This window comes from Lutra lutra, chromosome 3, assembly GCF_902655055.1.
Source record: "Lutra lutra chromosome 3, mLutLut1.2, whole genome shotgun sequence".
Lineage (NCBI taxonomy): Eukaryota > Metazoa > Chordata > Mammalia > Carnivora > Mustelidae > Lutra > Lutra lutra.
Window position 1 is genome coordinate 139,513,627 of NC_062280.1, and position 18,124 is coordinate 139,531,750.

The following is an 18,124-nucleotide window of genomic DNA, read 5'->3' on the forward strand; positions in this document are numbered from 1 at the left end:
AATGTACGGTGCCATCAACAAAAAATGGGAAAGTAAAGACCTCCCAAAATCCTCTCCTATATCAAAGCCATGAGAAAACTGGAAAAATTGTCAGAATTAACATTTTTAGGACTTTAGACATGAACCATAAGCTTACATTGATCTGAGGAATCTTTGTCCATAACATGGTTCAATCTCAGTAAGTATAGAGAGCTTTGTGACATTTTTTACTCATCCTCATCCCATTATTCTCCTACTCGATCTTCCTCAGATACATAGTAGCCTTGAAAACTAATAGCCCACAGTCACGTTGAAACAGCAGCATTGTAGCCACTGGAAAGGGCAGAAAGTGGTTAGAGTTTCTTCAAACATTCACTTCCAGAGAACTGAAACTATTTGTCTAGGAATACCCTGGAAAAGTCCACTCGCAAGATTGCCTTTATTTGATCCGACTCACAGGTCGCCTAAACAAACAGACTTTTTCTTAGGGCTATTTGTTAAAAACCATCAGAGGTAAATAATGAATATTGCAGCTGCCTGAAGTAGTAGAAAACAGTTTTTGCAAACCATAGACTAAACATAAAACTTTAAAGGAAAAGTTGATATGCCCATAGATAACTTTGAAAACCTCCAACTTATTCCTGGAAATCTAGAAAGCCAGATGCATATGTGGAGTCCTGCACAAGCCCATGACTGTGCACATGCTCAGAGATTATCAGAGACGTTCCTAACTTCTCACCTCTGACTAAACTTGTGGCTCTGTAATAAGAAGGAAATGATGGCTAAGGCAGAATTCTCAAGTTCCTGGCTGAGTGTTGAAGATGTAATCTACCATGTGCACAGAGTCCCTCAGCAAATACTGGGAGACTTCCTGGTTAAAAATCTCCTTCTGGTTGTTAACTGACCAGAGAAGAGACTTCAGTGGTTACACACAACAAGAACTACAGACTTTGCAAAATTTGTTCAGAAAAGTTACAAAACCAAACCCTATGAGGGAGAAGAATCTGATTTCCAGTGAACATACAATATTTTACAAAATATCCAATTTTCAACAAAATATTACAAGACAGGGGCACCTGAGTGGCTCCACCAGGTGGGCGTCTGCCTTCAGTTCAGGTCATGATCCCAGGATCCTGGGACTGAGCTCCACATCAGGCTCCCTGCTCAGTGGGGAGCCTGCTAATCTCTCTCCTGATCCCCCACTTGTGCATGTTATCTCTTTTTCTCTCTCTCTCTGTCAAATAAATAAATAAAATCTTAGAAAACAAAATTACAAGACATGCAAAAATTTTTCTAAAAACAATATAGCTGACACACAAGGGGAAAACATAGCCAAGAGAAAGTGTCCCTGAGGACAACCAGTAATTGGACATAGTAGTCATAGACTTTAAATCAGCTATTTTAAATATGGGTAAATAACTAAGGAAATCATGTCTACAAAATTAAAGGTAAGTATGAGAATGGTCACAACAAAGAGAAAATATCAATGAAGAGATAACAATTATAAAAATAAACTAAATAGAAATTCTGGAACTGAAAAATACAATATTAAAATGAAAAAATTCACCAGGGGGATAGTTCAATACCAATTCTGAGCAAGCAGAAGAAAGAATCAGTGAACCCTAAGATAGGTCTATTGAGATTTTCCAGTCTCCATAATAGAAATAAAACAGAATTAAGAAAAAAAGTCAGACTCAGAGATCATCAAGCATACTAACATATGCATAAATGGAATCCCAGAAGCGGGGTTGGGGGGAAGGAATAAAAAGAATATCTGAGACATAATTTCCCAAATTTGATTAAAAAAAAAAATCTTCAGGGGGAGGAGTCAAGATGGCGGAGAAGTAGCAGGCTGAGACTACTTCGGGTAGCGGGAGATCAGCTAAATAGCTTATCTAAAGATTGCAAACACCTACAAATCCAACGGGAGATTGAAGAGAAGAAGAACAGCAATTCCAGAAACAGAAAATCAACCACTTTCTGCAAGGTAGGACTGGCGGAGAAGTGAATCCAAAGCGACGGGAAGATAGACCGCGGGGGGAGGGACCGGCTCCCGGCGAGCGGCAGAGCAACGGAGCAAAATCAGGACTTTTAAAGTCTGTTCCGCTGAGGGACATCGCTCCAGAGGCTTAACTGGGGTGAAGCCAAGGCGGGGTAAGCGCGGCCTCAGGTCCCGCAGGGTCGCAGAAGGATCGGGGGTGTCTCAGTGTCGTAGAGCTTACCGGTATTAGAACGGGGAAGCCGGCTGCAGAGACAGAGCCGAGGAGTGACTCTCAGCTCAGGGTTGCCTTGAACCGGTCACAGGCTTGGTCAGCTCGGAGCGCGGCCGGAGGCCAGGATGACGGGAGTCATTTGGCGCTGTTCTCTGAGGGCGCACTGAGGAGTGGGGCCCCGGGCTCTCGGCTCCTCCGGGCCGGAGACCGGGAGGCCGCCATCTTTATTCCCGTCCTCCGGACTCTACGGAAAGCGCTCAGGGAACAAAAGCTCCCGAAAGCGAACCCGAGCGGATGACTCAGCGCGGCCCCGGGTAAGGGCGGTGCAACTCCGCCTGGGGCAAAGACGCTTGAGAATCACTACAACGGGCCCCTCCCCCAGAAGATCTACGGGAAACCCAGCCAGGACCAAGTTCACCTACCAAGGAGAACGGCGGAATTCCAGAGGAGAAGAAAGCAAAGCACGGAACTCATGGCTTTCTCCCCATGATTTTTTAGCCTTGCAGTTAATTTAATTTTTTTTTCTTTTTCAATTTTTTTTTCTTTTTCTCTTCTTCTGCTAAATTTTTTTTAACTTTTACCGTTTTCTTTTTTTAACGTTTTTTAAATAGTTTATCTAATATATATATATTTTTTCCTCTTTTTATATTTTTTCTTTATCGGCTTTCTTTTTTTATATAGTTTTTTTTTTCTTTCTTTCTGAACCCCTTTTAATCCCCTTTCTCCCCCCTCACAATTCAGGATCTCTTCTGATTTGGCTAAAGCATATTTTCCTGGGGTTGTTGCCACCCTTTTAGTATTTTACTTGCTCCTTCATAAACTCTTATCTGGACAAAATGACAAGGCGGAAAAATTCACAACAAAAAAAAAAAAACCAAGAGGCAATACCAAAGGCTAGGGACCTAATCAATACAGACATTGGTAATATGTCAGATATAGAGTTCAGAATGATGATTCTCAAGGTTCTAGCCGGGCTTGAAAAAGGCATGGAAGATATTAAAGCAACCCTCTCGGGAGATATAAAAGCCCTTTCTGGAGAAATAAAAGAACTAAAATCTAACCAAGTTGAAATAAAAAAAGCTATTAATGAGGTGCAATCAAAAATGGAGGCTCTCACTGCTAGGATAAATGAGGCAGAAGAAAGAATTAGCGATATAGAAGACCAAATGACAGGGAATAAAGAAGCTGAGCAAAAGAGGGACAAACAGCTACTGGACCACGAGGGGAGAATTCGAGAGACAAGTGACACCATAAGACGAAACAACATTAGAATAATTGGGATTCCAGAAGAAGAGGAAACAGAGAGGGGAGCAGAAGGTATATTGGAGAGAATTATTGGAGAGAATTTCCCCAATATGGCAAAGGGAACAAGCATCAAAATCCAGGAGGTTCAGAGAACCCCCCTCAAAATCAATAAGAATAGGTCCACACCCCGTCACCTAATAGTAAAATTGACAAGTCTTAGTGACAAAGAAAAGATCCTGAAAGCAGCTCGGGAAAAGAAGTCTGTAACGTACAATGGTAAAAATATTAGATTGGCAGCAGACTTATCCACAGAGACCTGGCAGGCCAGAAAGAGCTGGCATGATATATTCAGAGTACTAAATGAGAAAAACATGCAGCCAAGAATACTATATCCAGCTAGGCTATCATTGAAAATAGACGGAGAGATTAAAAGCTTCCAGGACAAACAAAAACTGAAAGAATTTGCAAATACCAAACCAGCTCTACAGGAAATATTGAAAGTGGTCCTCTAAGCAAAGAGAGACCCTAAAAGTAGTAGGTCAGAAAGGAACAGAGACAATATACAATAACAGTCACCTTTCAGGCAATACAATGGCACTAAATTCATATCTCTCAATAGTTACCCTGAATGTTAATGGGCTAAATGCCCCCATCAAAAGACATAGGGTATCAGAATGGATAAAAAAACAAAACCCATCTATATGTTGCCTACAAGAAACTCATCTTAGACCTAAAGACACCTCCAGATTTAAAGTGAGTGTGTGGAAGACAATTTACCATGCTAATGGACATCAGAAGAAAGCTGGGGTAGCAATCCTTATATCAGATCAATTAGATTTTAAGCCAAAGACTATAATAAGAGATGAGGAAGGACACTATATCATACTCAAAGGGTCTGTCCAACAAGAAGATCTAACAATTTTAAATATCTATGCCCCTAACGTGGGAGCAGCCAACTATATAAACCAATTAATAACAAAATCAAAGAAACACATCAACAAGAATACAATAATAGTAGGGGATTTTAACACTCCCCTCACTGAAATGGACAGATCATCCAAGCAAAAGATCAACAAGGAAATCAAGGCCTTAAATGACACACTGGACCAGATGGACATCACAGATATATTCAGAACATTTCATCCCAAAGCAACAGAATACACATTCTTCTCTAGTGCACATGGAACATTCTCCAGAATAGATCACATTCTTGGTCCTAAATCAAGTCTCAACCGGTATCAAAAGATTGGGATCATTCCCTGCATATTTTCAGACCACAATGCTCTGAAGCTAGAACTCAATCACAAGAGGAAATTTGGAAAGAACCCAAATACATGGAGACTAAACAGCATCCTTCTAAAGAATGAATGGGTCAACCAGGAAATCAAAGAAGAATTGAAAAAATTTATGGAAACAAATGATAATGAAAACACAACAGTTCAGAATCTGTGGGACACAACAAAGGCAGTCCTGAGAGGAAAATATATAGCGGTACAAGCCTTTCTCAAGAAACAAGAAAGGTCTCAGGTACACAACCTAACCCTACACCTCAAGGAGCTGAAGAAAGAACAAGAAAGAAACCCTAAACCCAGCAGGAGAAGAGAAATCATAAAGATCAGAGCAGAAATCAATGAAATAGAAACCAAAAAAACAATAGAACAAATCAATGAAACTAGGAGCTGGTTCTTTGAAAGAATTAATAAGATTGATAAACCCCTGGCCAGACTTATCAAAAAGAAAAGAGAAAGGACCCAAATAAATAAAATCATGAATGAAAGAGGAGAGATCACAACGAACACCAAAGAAATACAGACAATTATAAGAACATACTATGAGCAACTCTACGCCAACAATTTGACAATCTGGAAGAAATGGATGCATTCCTAGAGACATATAAACTACCACAACTGAACCAGGAAGAAATAGAAAGCCTGAACAGACCCATAACCAGTAAGGAGATTGAAACAGTCATCAAAAATCTCCAAACAAACAAAAGCCCAGGGCCAGACGGCTTCCCGGGGGAATTCTACCAAACATTTAAAGAAGAACTAATTCCTATTCTCCTGAAACTGTTCCAAAAAATAGAAATGGAAGGAAAACTTCCAAACTCATTTTATGAGGCCAGCATCACCTTGATCCCAAAACCAGACAAGGATCCCAATAAAAAGGAGAACTACAGACCAATATCCTTGATGAACACAGATGCAAAAATTCTCGCCAAAATACTAGCCAATAGGATTCAACAGTACGTTAAAAGGATTATTCACCACGACCAAGTGGGATTTATTCCAGGGCTGCAAGGCTGGTTCAACATCCGCAAATCAATCACTGTGATACAACACATTAATAAAAGAAAGAACAAGAACCATATGATACTCTCCATAGATGCTGAAAAAGCATTTGACAAAGTACAGCATCCCTTCCTGATCAAAACTCTTCAAAGTGTAGGGATAGACGGCACATACCTCAATATTATCAAAGCCATCTATGAAAAACCCACCGCAAATATCATTCTCAATGGAGAAAAACTGAAAGCTTTTCCGCTAAGGTCAGGAACATGGCAGGGATGTCCGTTATCACCACTGCTATTCAACATAGTACTAGAAGTCCTAGCCTCAGCAATCAGACAACAAAAGGAAATTAAAGGCATCCAAATCGGCAAAGAAGAAGTCAAACTATCACTCTTCGCAGATGATATGATACTATATGTGGAAAACCCAAAAGACTCCACTCCAAAACTGCTAGAACTTGTACAGGAATTCAGTCAAGTGTCAGGATATAAAATCAATGCACAGAAGTCAGTTGCATTTCTCTACACCAACAACAAGACAGAAGAAAGAGAAATTAAGGAGTCCATCCCATTTACAATTGCACCCAAAACTATAAGATACCTAGGAATAAACCTAACCAAAGAGACTAAGAATCTATACTCAGAAAACTATAAAGTACTCATGAAAGAAATTGAGGAAGACACAAAGAAATGGAAAAATGTTCCATGCTCCTGGATTGGAAGAATAAATATTGTGAAAATGTCTATGCTACCTAAAGCAACCTACACATTTAATGCAATTCCTATCAAAGTACCATCCATTTTTTTCAAAGAAATGGAACAAATAATCCTAAAATTTATATGGAACCAGAAAAGACCTCGAATAGCCAAAGGAATATTGAAAAAGAAAGCCAAAGTTGGTGGCATCACAATTCCGGACTTCAAGCTCTATTACAAAGCTGTCATCCTCAAGACAGCATGGTACTGGCACAAAAACAGACACATAGACCAATGGAACAGAATAGAGAGCCCAGAAATGGACCCTCAACTCATCTTCGACAAAGCAGGAAAGAATGTCCAATGGAACAAAGACAGCCTCTTCAATAAATGGTGTTGGGAAATTGGACAGCCACATGCAGAAAAATGAAATTGGATCATTTCCTTACACCACACACGAAAATAGACTCAAAATGGATGAAGGATCTCAATGTGAGAAAGGAATCCATCAAAATCCTCGAGGAGAACACAGGCAGCAACCTCTTCGACGTCAGCCGCAGCAACATCTTCCTAGGAACATCACCAAAGGCAAGGGAAGCAAGGGCAAAAATGAACTTTTGGGATTTTATCAAGATCAAAAGCTTTTGCTTTTGCACAGCAAAGGAAAGAAGCAGAGGATACTTGTCCACTCCTTGTGCAGTTCAGGTAGCCTCAGCAAAGGAAACAGTTAACAAAACCAAAAGACAACTGACAGAATGGGAGAAGATATTTGCAAATGACATATCAGATAAAGGGCTAGTGTCCAAAATCTATAAAGAACTTAGCAAACTCAACACCCAAAGAACAAATAATCCAATCAAGAAATGGGCAGAGGACATGAACAGACATTTCTGCAAAGAAGACATCCAGATGGCCAACAGACACATGAAAAAGTGCTCCATATCACTTGGCATCAGGGAAATACAAATCAAAACCACTATGAGATATCACCTCACACCAGTCAGAATGGCTAAAATGAACAAGTCAGGAAATGACAGATGCTGGCGAGGATGCGGAGAAAGGGGAACCCTCCTACACTGTTGGTGGGAATGCAAGCTGGTGCAACCACTCTGGAAAACAGCATGGAGGTTCCTCAAAATGTTGAAAATAGAACTACCCTATGACCCTGCAATTGCACTGCTGGGTATTTACCCTAAAGATACAAACATAGTGATCCGAAGGGGTACATGCACCCGAATGTTTATAGCAGCAATGTCTACAATAGCCAAACTATGGAAAGAACCTAGATGTCCATCTACAGACGAATGGATAAAGAAGATGTGGTATATATACCCAATGGAATACTATGCAGCCATCAAAAGAAATGAAATCTTGCCATTTGCGACGACGTGGATGGAACTAGAGGGTATCATGCTTAGCGAAATAAGTCAATCGGAGAAAGACAACTATCATATGATCTCCCTGATATGAGGGAGAGGAGATGCAACATGGGGGGTCGAGGGGGTAGGAGAAGAGTAAATGAAACAAGATGGGATTGGGAGGGAGACAAACCATAAGTGACTCTTAATCTCACAAAACAAACTGAGGGTTGATGGGGGGAGGGGGTTGGGAGAGGGGGTGGGGTTATGGATATCGGGGAGGGTATGTGCTATGGTGAGTGTTGTGAAGTGTGTAAACCTGGCGATTCGCAGACCTGTATCCCTGGGGATAAAAATATATGTTTATAAAGCTGCAAAAAAAAAAAAAAAAAAAAGAAAGAAAGGATGAATCCACAAGTTTTGTAGCAACATGGACGGGACTGGAAGAGATTATGCTGAGTGAAATAAGTCAAGCAGAGAGAGTCAATTATCATATGGTTTCACTTATTTGTGGAGCATAACAAATAGCATGGAGGACAAAGGGTGATGGAGAGGAGAAGGGAATTGAGGGAAATTGGAAGGGGAGGTGAACCAGGAGAGACTATGGACTCTGAAAAACGATCTGAGAATTTTGAAGGGGTGGGGGGTGGGAGGTTGGGGGCACCAGGTGGTGGGTATTGTAGAGGGCACGGATTGCATGGAGCACTGGGTGTGGTGCAAAAATAATGAATACTGTTATGCTGAAAAAAATAAAAAATTTTAATAAAAAAAAAAAAAACAAGTCAGGAAATGACAGATGCTGGCGAGGATGCGGAGAAAGGGGAACCCTCCTACACTGTTGGTGGGAATGCAAGCTGGTGCAACCACTCTGGAAAACAGCATGGAGGTTCCTCAAAATGTTGAAAATAGAACTACCCTATGACCCTGCAATTGCACTGCTGGGTATTTACCCTAAAGATACAAACATAGTGATCTGAAGGGGCACATGCACCCGAATGTTTATAGCAGCAATGTCTACAATAGCCAAACTATGGAAAGAACCTAGATGTCCATCTACAGATGAATGGATAAAGAAGATGTGGTATATATACACAATGGAATACTATGCAGCCATCAAAAGAAATGAAATCTTGCCATTTGCGACGACGTGGATGGAACTAGAGGGTATCATGCTTAGCGAAATAAGTCAATCGGAGAAAGACAACTATCATATGATCTCCCTGATATGAGGGAGAGGAGATGCAACATGGAGGGTCGAGGGGGTAGGAGAAGAGTAAATGAAACAAGATGGGATTGGGAGGGAGACAAACCATAAGTGACTCTTAATCTCACAAAACAAACTGAGGGTTGATGGGGGGAGGGGGTTGGGAGAGGGGGTGGGGTTATGGATATCGGGGAGGGTATGTGCTATGGTGAGTGTTGTGAAGTGTGTAAACCTGGCGATTCGCAGACCTGTACCCCTGGGGATAAAAATATATGTTTATAAAGCTGTTAAAAAAAAAAAAAAAAAAAAAAAGAAAGAAAGAAAGGATGAATCCCCAAGTTTTGTAGCAACATGGACGGGACTGGAAGAGATTATGCTGAGTGAAATAAGTCAAGCAGAGAGAGTCAATTATCATATGGTTTCACTTATTTGTGGAGCATAACAAATAGCATGGAGGACAAGGGGAGATGGAGAGGAGAAGGGAGTTGAGGGAAATTGGAAGGGGAGGTGAACCAGGAGAGACTATGGACTCTGAAAAACGATCTGAGAATTTTGAAGGGGTGGGGGGTGGGAGGTTGGGGGCACCAGGTGGTGGGTATTGTAGAGGGCACGGATTGCATGGAGCACTGGGTGTGGTGCAAAAATAATGAATACTGTTATGCTGAAAAAAATAAAAAAATTAAAAAAAAAATCTTCATATTCAAGAAGCTCACAAACTCCAAGTAGGATAAAGAAAAAAAAAAAAGAAAAGAAACACTTAGTCACATCATAATAAACCTGGTGAACCATAAATAGAGAATCTTGAAAGCAATAAGGGAGAAGCATTTCATCAGGTACAATGGATTCTCTATTGGAGGTTGTTCTAATCTTATCAGATTAATAGCTGATTTCTTATCAGAAACCATGAAAGCCAGAAGCAGTGGAATTATATATTCAAAGTGTTATGGGGGAGAAAGTTTATTACCCAAGAATTCTATATCCAGCAAAACTATCCTTCAAAATATGAAGAAAAGATTAGGATATTTCTAATAAACAACTGAGATTATTTATTACTAGCAGAGCCCTCCTAGAAGCAACACTAAAGAGAGTCCTTCAAACTAAAATAAAAGGCTAGCTAATAACTGAAATTCACATGAAGAAAATAGATGGCATTGGTAAAGGTAACTAAATACACAAGACAATAGAAATGCATTTTTTTGTTTATAACTCTCTTTTTTCTCCTAAATTATTTTTAGAAGTTCGTTAAGTAATAATTATAAATCCATGTTGATGAGCACACATATATAAATATGTAATTTTTTGACAATAGAGACACAAAAGAAGCAATAAGGAATAGTTATATAGGGGAGCAAAGTTTTGATATACTATTAAATTTAAGTTGGTATTAATCTGAACAAGATAGTTACAAATTAAGGTGCTAATTGTGATCCCCTATGTAACTGCTATAAAAATAACAACAAAGAATTGCAGAAGTAATTTTTAATTTTAAAAAATTTTAATTTTTTCAAATTATTTTTTTCTAAATAAATAGAAAATATTTATTAAACACACAAAAAAAGCAGTAATGGATGAATACAGAAACAATAAAAAAAGACATGAAACATAAAATGCAAACATCAATTGACAGATGTAAATCATACCTTATCAGTAATTACATTAAATAAAAATGAGTAAATATTCAAATTAAAAGATGATATTGGCATAATGGGAAAAAAATGACCTAGTTCAATGCTGGGTACACAAGGCACACTTGTGTAGATTCAAAGACACAAAAGACTGAAAGTAAAAGGATGGAAAAAGATATGCCACACAAATGGTAAACAAAAGAGGGCAGGACTATTTATACTTATAGCAGAAAAAATAGATTTTAAGACAAAAATTGTTACTAGAGACAAACACCAATCCATAAAGTAAATACAGCTCATATAAACATGTATACACCTAAAAACAGAGTACCAGAATACATGAACCAAAAATAAAATTGAAAGAATAAATGGATAATTCAATAATAATAGTTGGAGGTTTCAATACACACTTTTAATAATATATAGAACAACTAGATATAAGAGCATAGCAGGAAATACAAATTTGAACACTATAATCCAAGTAAAACTAACAGATGTCTATCAAAACTCCACACAACAACAGTAGAATACACATTCTTCTGAAGTACAAATAGAAGGTTTTTCAGGATATACCATATGTTAGGCCATAAAACAAGTCTCACTAAATTTACAAGGATTGAAATCACATCAAGTATGTTTTTCAATCATAATAAAATGAAATTTGACATCAATGACTGTAAGATATTTGGGAAATTCACAAATATATGGAAACTGGGCACCATGTTTTTAAGTATTAAATGAGTCAAAGAAGAAATCACAGAAGAAGTTAGAAAATACTTTGACATGAATTAAAAAAAATACATCAAAGCTTATATGATGCAGCTAAAGTAGCACTAAAAGGGAAACTTATAGTCATAAATATCTATTATGAAAAGAAGATCTCAAATCAATAAACTAATCTTATACTTTAAGAAATTTGAAAAATTTAAAAAATAACACCCTCCAAAAAGGAAAGAAAGAAATAATATATATTTGAGCAGAAATGAAATAGAAAAGGAAAAAATAGAGAAACTCAATGAAACTAAAAGTTGGTTCTTTGAAAAGATCAACAAAATTGACAAGCCTTTAGCTTAGACTTACCACAGAAAAAGAGAGGACTCCAATTTCAAAATCAAGAATGAAAAAGAAAACTTACAAAAATAAAATAAAGTCTTGTTTATTTGTATAATTAGCCAACAAATTATACACAAATTATTTTGTCCTAGGAAGACACAAACTCCTGAAACTGATTCAGAAAGAAATAAAAATAGAAAGAAATAGAAAATGTAACTAACCTAAAGAAGTAAAGAAATTGAGTTAGTAATGAAAAAACTTTCTATAAAAGTAAAGCCCAGCACAAGATAGCTTCAGTGGTAAATTCTACCAAATGTTTAAAGAAAAATTAACACCAACCCTTCACAGACTCTTCCAAAAAAAAAAAAAAAAACACAAAAGAGAGGGTAATGTTTCCTAACTCATTCCATGAAATCAGTGTTACCCTGACACCAAAACCAGAAATCACAAAAAAACAATAGACCAATATCTCCAATGAATATATATGTAAAAATTCTCAACAGAGTACTGACACAATCAATTCAGCAATATAAAAAGAAAAGTGATTACACAAAGCAACTAACTGGAATTTATCCCGGAAGTGCAAGATTGGTTCAACGTACCAAAATTAATCAATGTCATCCTCCACTTTAATAGAAAAACAAAACAAAACAAAACAAAAATCACATGATCAATTGACAAAGAAAAAGCATTTGAACAAATCCACGAAAAAAAAAATCATGTTCAAATACTCAACAAACCGTGGGGGAAAGGAACTTCCTCAACCTGATACACAGCATCTAAGAAAAGCCCACAGTGAACATCAGACTTAATGCTGAAAGCCTGAAAGCTTTCCTAAAAGATCAGGAAAGGGACCTTTCTAGACACTTCTAAAAAACTTTCTGGACACTTCAAGATTACATTGGATGTTCTCACCAGGGTATTTAGTGAAGAAAAGGAAATAAAAGGCATCCAGAGGTGGAAGGAAGAAGTAAATCTATCTCCATTTGCTGATGACATGATTTTGTAAACAGAAAATTCTAAGGAATCCACAAATATTTATTAGAGCTAATAAACCAGTTCAGCAAGTTTGCAGGACATAAGGCCAATTGAGAAAAATCAATTGTATTTTCCTATATTCTAGCAATGAACAATCGGGAAATGGAATTAAGAAAATTTCATTTACAACAGCATCAAAGAGAATAAAATTCTTAGAATAAATTTAAAAAAATAAGTGTAAGACTTGTACACTGACAAACACAAAACACCATTGAAAGTAATTAAAGAAGACATAAATAACTGGAAAGATAGCCAGCATTCATGCACTGGAGAACTTAAAACTATTAAGATAGCAATATTCTCTGAATTAATCTACAGAATTCAAAGTCCCTATCTGTATCAAAATCCCAAAAGCTTTTATTTCCAAAAATTGACAAACTAATACTAAAGTTCATATAGACATTCAAGGGACTCAGAATAAACAAAATAACCAGAAAAAGAAGAACAAAGTTGGAAGACTCATATTTCCCAATTTTGAAAGCCTTGTACTGAAGCCAGTGAGCACATGAAAAGATATTCAACATCATTAGTCATTAGAGAAATGCAGATCTAAACCATAAGATAACACTTCACACCTACTAGGATAGCTTTAATGAAAAAGGCAGTATAGATGTATTGGTGAGGGTAAGGACAAACTGGAAGCCTCATACAATGTTAGTGGAAATATAAAATGACAGTCACTTCTAAAAAGAGTTGACAGTTCCTCAAAAAGTTAAGTATAGGGGCACCTGGGTGGTTCAGTCAGTTAAGTGTCTGACTCTTGATTTTGGCTCAGGTCATGATCTCAGGGTCATGAGATTGAACCCTCTCCAGCTCTGCACTGAGCATGAAGTCTGCTTCAGATTCTCTCCCTCCCTCTCCTTCTGCCCTTCCCCCATACCCCTTTCCCCCACACTGCTCATGCACATGCATTCACATGTTCCCTCGCTGTCTAAAAAAAAAAAAAAAAAAAAGTTAAGTACAGAGTTTTAATATGACTCAGCAATTCCATATCCAGGTATATACCCAAGAGCACCGAAAACACATGTCCACAAAAATTTATATGTGAATATTCATAGCAGGATTAATTATGATAGCCAAAAAGTGGAAACAACCCAAATGTCTGTTACTAATGAGTAGATAAATGAAATGTGGAATATTCAAAAATGGAATATTATTCAGTCATAAAAGGAATGAAGTTCCATTAATCTTCTTCCCATTTTAAAATATCTGGATCACAAAGAAAAGTGATAAAAATAAACTAAAACTGAAAAAAAAAAAAAGAAAAATGAAGTTCTGATACATGTTACAACAGGGATTGTAACCTTGTAAACATTATGCTAAGTGAAAGAAACCAGACAGAAAAGACCACATATAGTATGATTCCATTTAAATGAAATATCCAGATAGGCAAATCCATAGGCACAGAAAGTAACTTAGTGTTTACCAGGCACTGGACAAGGGGATGATGAGAAGTCATTGCTAATGGTTATGAGGTTTCTTTGGGAATGATAGAAATGTTAGGGAATTCGAAATTAAACAGTTGCACCATTTTATGAATATACTAAACACACACACACACACTGAATTTTACACTTCAAATCAATGACTCATGTATGTGAATTACATCGCAATTTTTACAAAAAGGCTAGAACTTGACATATTCCAAGTATTCAGATTAGAAGAGTTTGCTCCTAAGACAAGTAACAGGTAGAGAGCGGATCAAGGTCAAGAACAGAACTTTTTGGAAGATGAGGAAAATCAGAAATAAGCAGTAGGAGGCCAACCCTCCATAATTTTTTAGGTGAGCAGCAGGGGGAGCCCTTGATAGCAAAGAAAATTACAAAAATAATATTTATGTTTCTGATCATAAAGTTAATACATTCTTTCTGCAGAAAATCTGGAGAAGTACCAAATAAAGATAATTTTTTTAAACCACCATTAATTCCACTATCCTGAGAGCCACTATTAACACTTTATTTGTGCAAATCCTTCCAGTCTTTTTTCCGTTTGTACTTCTGTATATATACACATATATAACCAAACGCATCTCTTTTTAACGGAAGGTAAAAAGCATGTTGCATGTGTAGCTTTGAATCCTATTTATTTCACTTTACATTAATTTTTTACATTTTTCTGGTCTTAAATATTTTTGAGAACATAATTCTTATTGCCTACAGATGAATTATAATTAAATAAACCTACTTTTGAATTTTTTTCTATTATAACACTGCAGTAAACATCCTTGTACCTAGATCTTTAAACTCCTTGAAAATTTTCTAAGGACAGATTCCTAGAAGAGGAATTATCACGTAAAATATTACCCATGGGTTTAAGTATTTGGATACACATTGCCACATTTCCAACCAGAAAAATTTAAATATCTTTACATTTCCCCTGAACAGTGTATAATATTTTTTCCCCCTGAAGTTTCTTCCAAATATGTAATTATCTGTTTCATTGTTTTTAACATTTGCCAATTTAATAGAAAGAGTTGGTGTCTTCCTTTAATTAATTATTTTTAAATAGTTATAATTTACATATGGTAAAATTCCTCCTTTTTAGGACACAGTTCTATGAATTTTGACAAACATATACAATCAAATAACCGCCACCTCAAACAAGACAGGTGTTTCTAATATTGAGAAATTCTGTGCTTCTTGGAATCAGTCTCCTTGTTCTTACCCTCAACCACTGGGTACCTCTGTACGTTTTCTGGCCCTATATGTTCTCCATAACATTTTTATTTCTCAAGCTTCCAAATGGAACTAAAGCCAGCCATTAGCAACTAGCAACTAGCTACTGCTGTTTCTAATGTCCTCCGCTGCTCATTCAAAAGCCATGTTTTCTTTGCTGACGACCAACAGATCAGTCTCCATGTCAGCAAACCTGAACTCCAGCTCCAGACACAGGGAAATTCCTCCCGTGAAACTTGGCCTGACTTCAGTCGGGCTGACATGCCCAGGCAAGCCTGACAAGGTAGAGGAGCCAGCAGGAAGGGCGGCCCGCATGGCATGGAGTACCAACGACACACGTATGTGCGTGTTGGGGGTGGTATGCACACACACAGGCATCGCAGAGTCCCAACATATTTTTACAGGTTTTATACATCTCCAGTGTCAGTAACACACTGGAGAAGAGATAAGCCAGCAAGTTCTGAGAAACGATCCTCTCTGAACCTTTCCTCTCTGTCATCTGACTGCTGAATAGTGTGAGAGTGTGGTCTGCGGGCAAGGACTGGAAGGTCTGGGGAGGGATGGCCCCTACTGAGTCAAAACGCAACATCAACACCCTGGGGGAGATCCAAGGCCTGAGAACAAATTTCAGAAACATATAAGACGCCAAAGAAATGCACCTTTAAGCATAAGGTTGGAGCAGCTAGGAAGGTTTCTCATTTTCATCATTTCTTTTAACATCCATGTTCTCCCGTGATCCCTCTCTTCCTGGTGCCACACATACATGGCTTGGGCCACTTTCCTGGTTCGCCTAAATACTGTTGTAAAGAAACCTATCTGTGGTTTTATGTTACCCCGTTGGAGTGTTGTCCGTGAATACAGAGCATAAAAGGGGATAAATTGCCTAACTCAATCTACCCTTGAGGCTTGCCATGTTGAAAAGATAGAGCACGGAACTCTGGTCTGCCCTGGAATGGCTGGAAAACTAAGAGATTGCAGTGCTTAAGAAAAACTCTGAGTCTCACCCGATGCAGAAAACTCTCTGATCTACCGCTGTACCTATATAGAACATTTTATATTTGTCAAGGCCCCTCAACATGTATGATTAATAACTAGTCCTGGAAGAATATTTGTAGCTCATATCAATTCTTATCCTGGAGACAAGTGAGAAGGAAGGTGGGAAAACAGGGCATTTGGTCAGCTTAAATTCAAACCCACAGACACACAGACTTCATAATCCGCTTTGATCTGGAGTTGATCACTAAAGGCTACTACCTCAAGCACAAAATACCTGAACTGCATGTCACACAAAGAAGTTGCCTTATTTATTTCATGAGTTTTGTTTTGTTTTGTTTTGTTTTGTTTTGTTTTCTCTTACTATGCCCTGGTTACTGGTTTATCAATTAGACATTTATTTAGCAGTCCATACAGAGAGGGGCACGACATTTTTTTGTTTGTTTTTTTAAAACCTGTATAAGGAAAAGTTAAAATGGAGAACCTTCATATTGGCTAACTTGGTCCTTCATTGAGAAAGTCTCCTGCCACTTCACTTAGTCCAGCTTTCCCGAGGTGGGTGCCATGAGGGCTCCTGGTTTGCCAATCACTAATTTAAAAGGTGTTTCACTGCATCTACACCCAGGTCTGTCTCTCTGCCTCTCTACACACAGCTCTGCTGACTGACTTGGTCTGTGGATGGCACCGTGGACTCACTTGAATCTGTAGCTCGACCTGCAGAAACAAATTGCAGCTCTGGAAGGAAATGATGGACAGACATTTTCATCACCAGCCTTCTTGCGGGTACCTACTAAGCCCTGGGCTACAAATGTTCACCAGTAGGAGAAAGGCTCTGGTTCACGGTGCCATGAGATTCCAAGGATGCCTTGGGCATTGCCTGCCAGTCCCCAGCCATCTCCCATGTGCAATGTGCCAGCCTGGTGATGCCGAGTTGACACCATGATGAATAACCAAGTCCCTTCCCATGAGAGTTCTGGAGCCGTCCGTACTCTGTCCTCTCCTGGGCTCCAGTTTAGGATGGCCTATGTGAGGGAGTCAGGGCAAGCAGACCAGGGGCTGCTGCTGGTTGATAATGGTAATGAGTCAAATGTGGCATTTGCTTCATAGTGGCTCCCCTCTACACATACTCCAAATCATCAGACCTCCCCATATACAGGAGCAGACGTGCACTAAGATCAGCTACTTTTTGGAGAAAACGAGGAGATAATAACAAATAGCAAAATGTACATTAAAGTAACATTTGTCCCTGTATCAGGCCCTGTGCTAAGTACTTTACACTCATTATTTCACACAATCCTCCCAAGAACCCTATACAGACTGATGTTGCTGCTGCCCCATTTTGTAGGTGGGAAAACCGAGGCACAGAGGTTAAGAAATGTACTCAGAGGAGCACATACTCAGTAAGTGACTGCATCGGAGTCCACGCCTAGTGTTCACCCCCAAGCCCATGCTCAGAACCAGAGTCCCTCTGCACCCTTTTCCAGTCTAGGAGCCCCATGAAGCATTCTGAGTTCGAGAATAGTCACATGAGGGCATGTGGAGTTTTGACGAGGAGACTCCAAGGGAGAGCCCAGCTCAGCAGGGACAGAGAACGTGGGTGTATCCCTCGTGGCCTGCTGGGACCTCGTCTAGGTCCATTTGTTTTTATAACCACAGGTACTGCACAGTCATTTAAAAACATGTGCTGGCCAGGGCGGAACGTCTGATGGCAGCCACTGGCCCGGCGCTGGCAGCAGCCACGGAGGGAGCAGATCG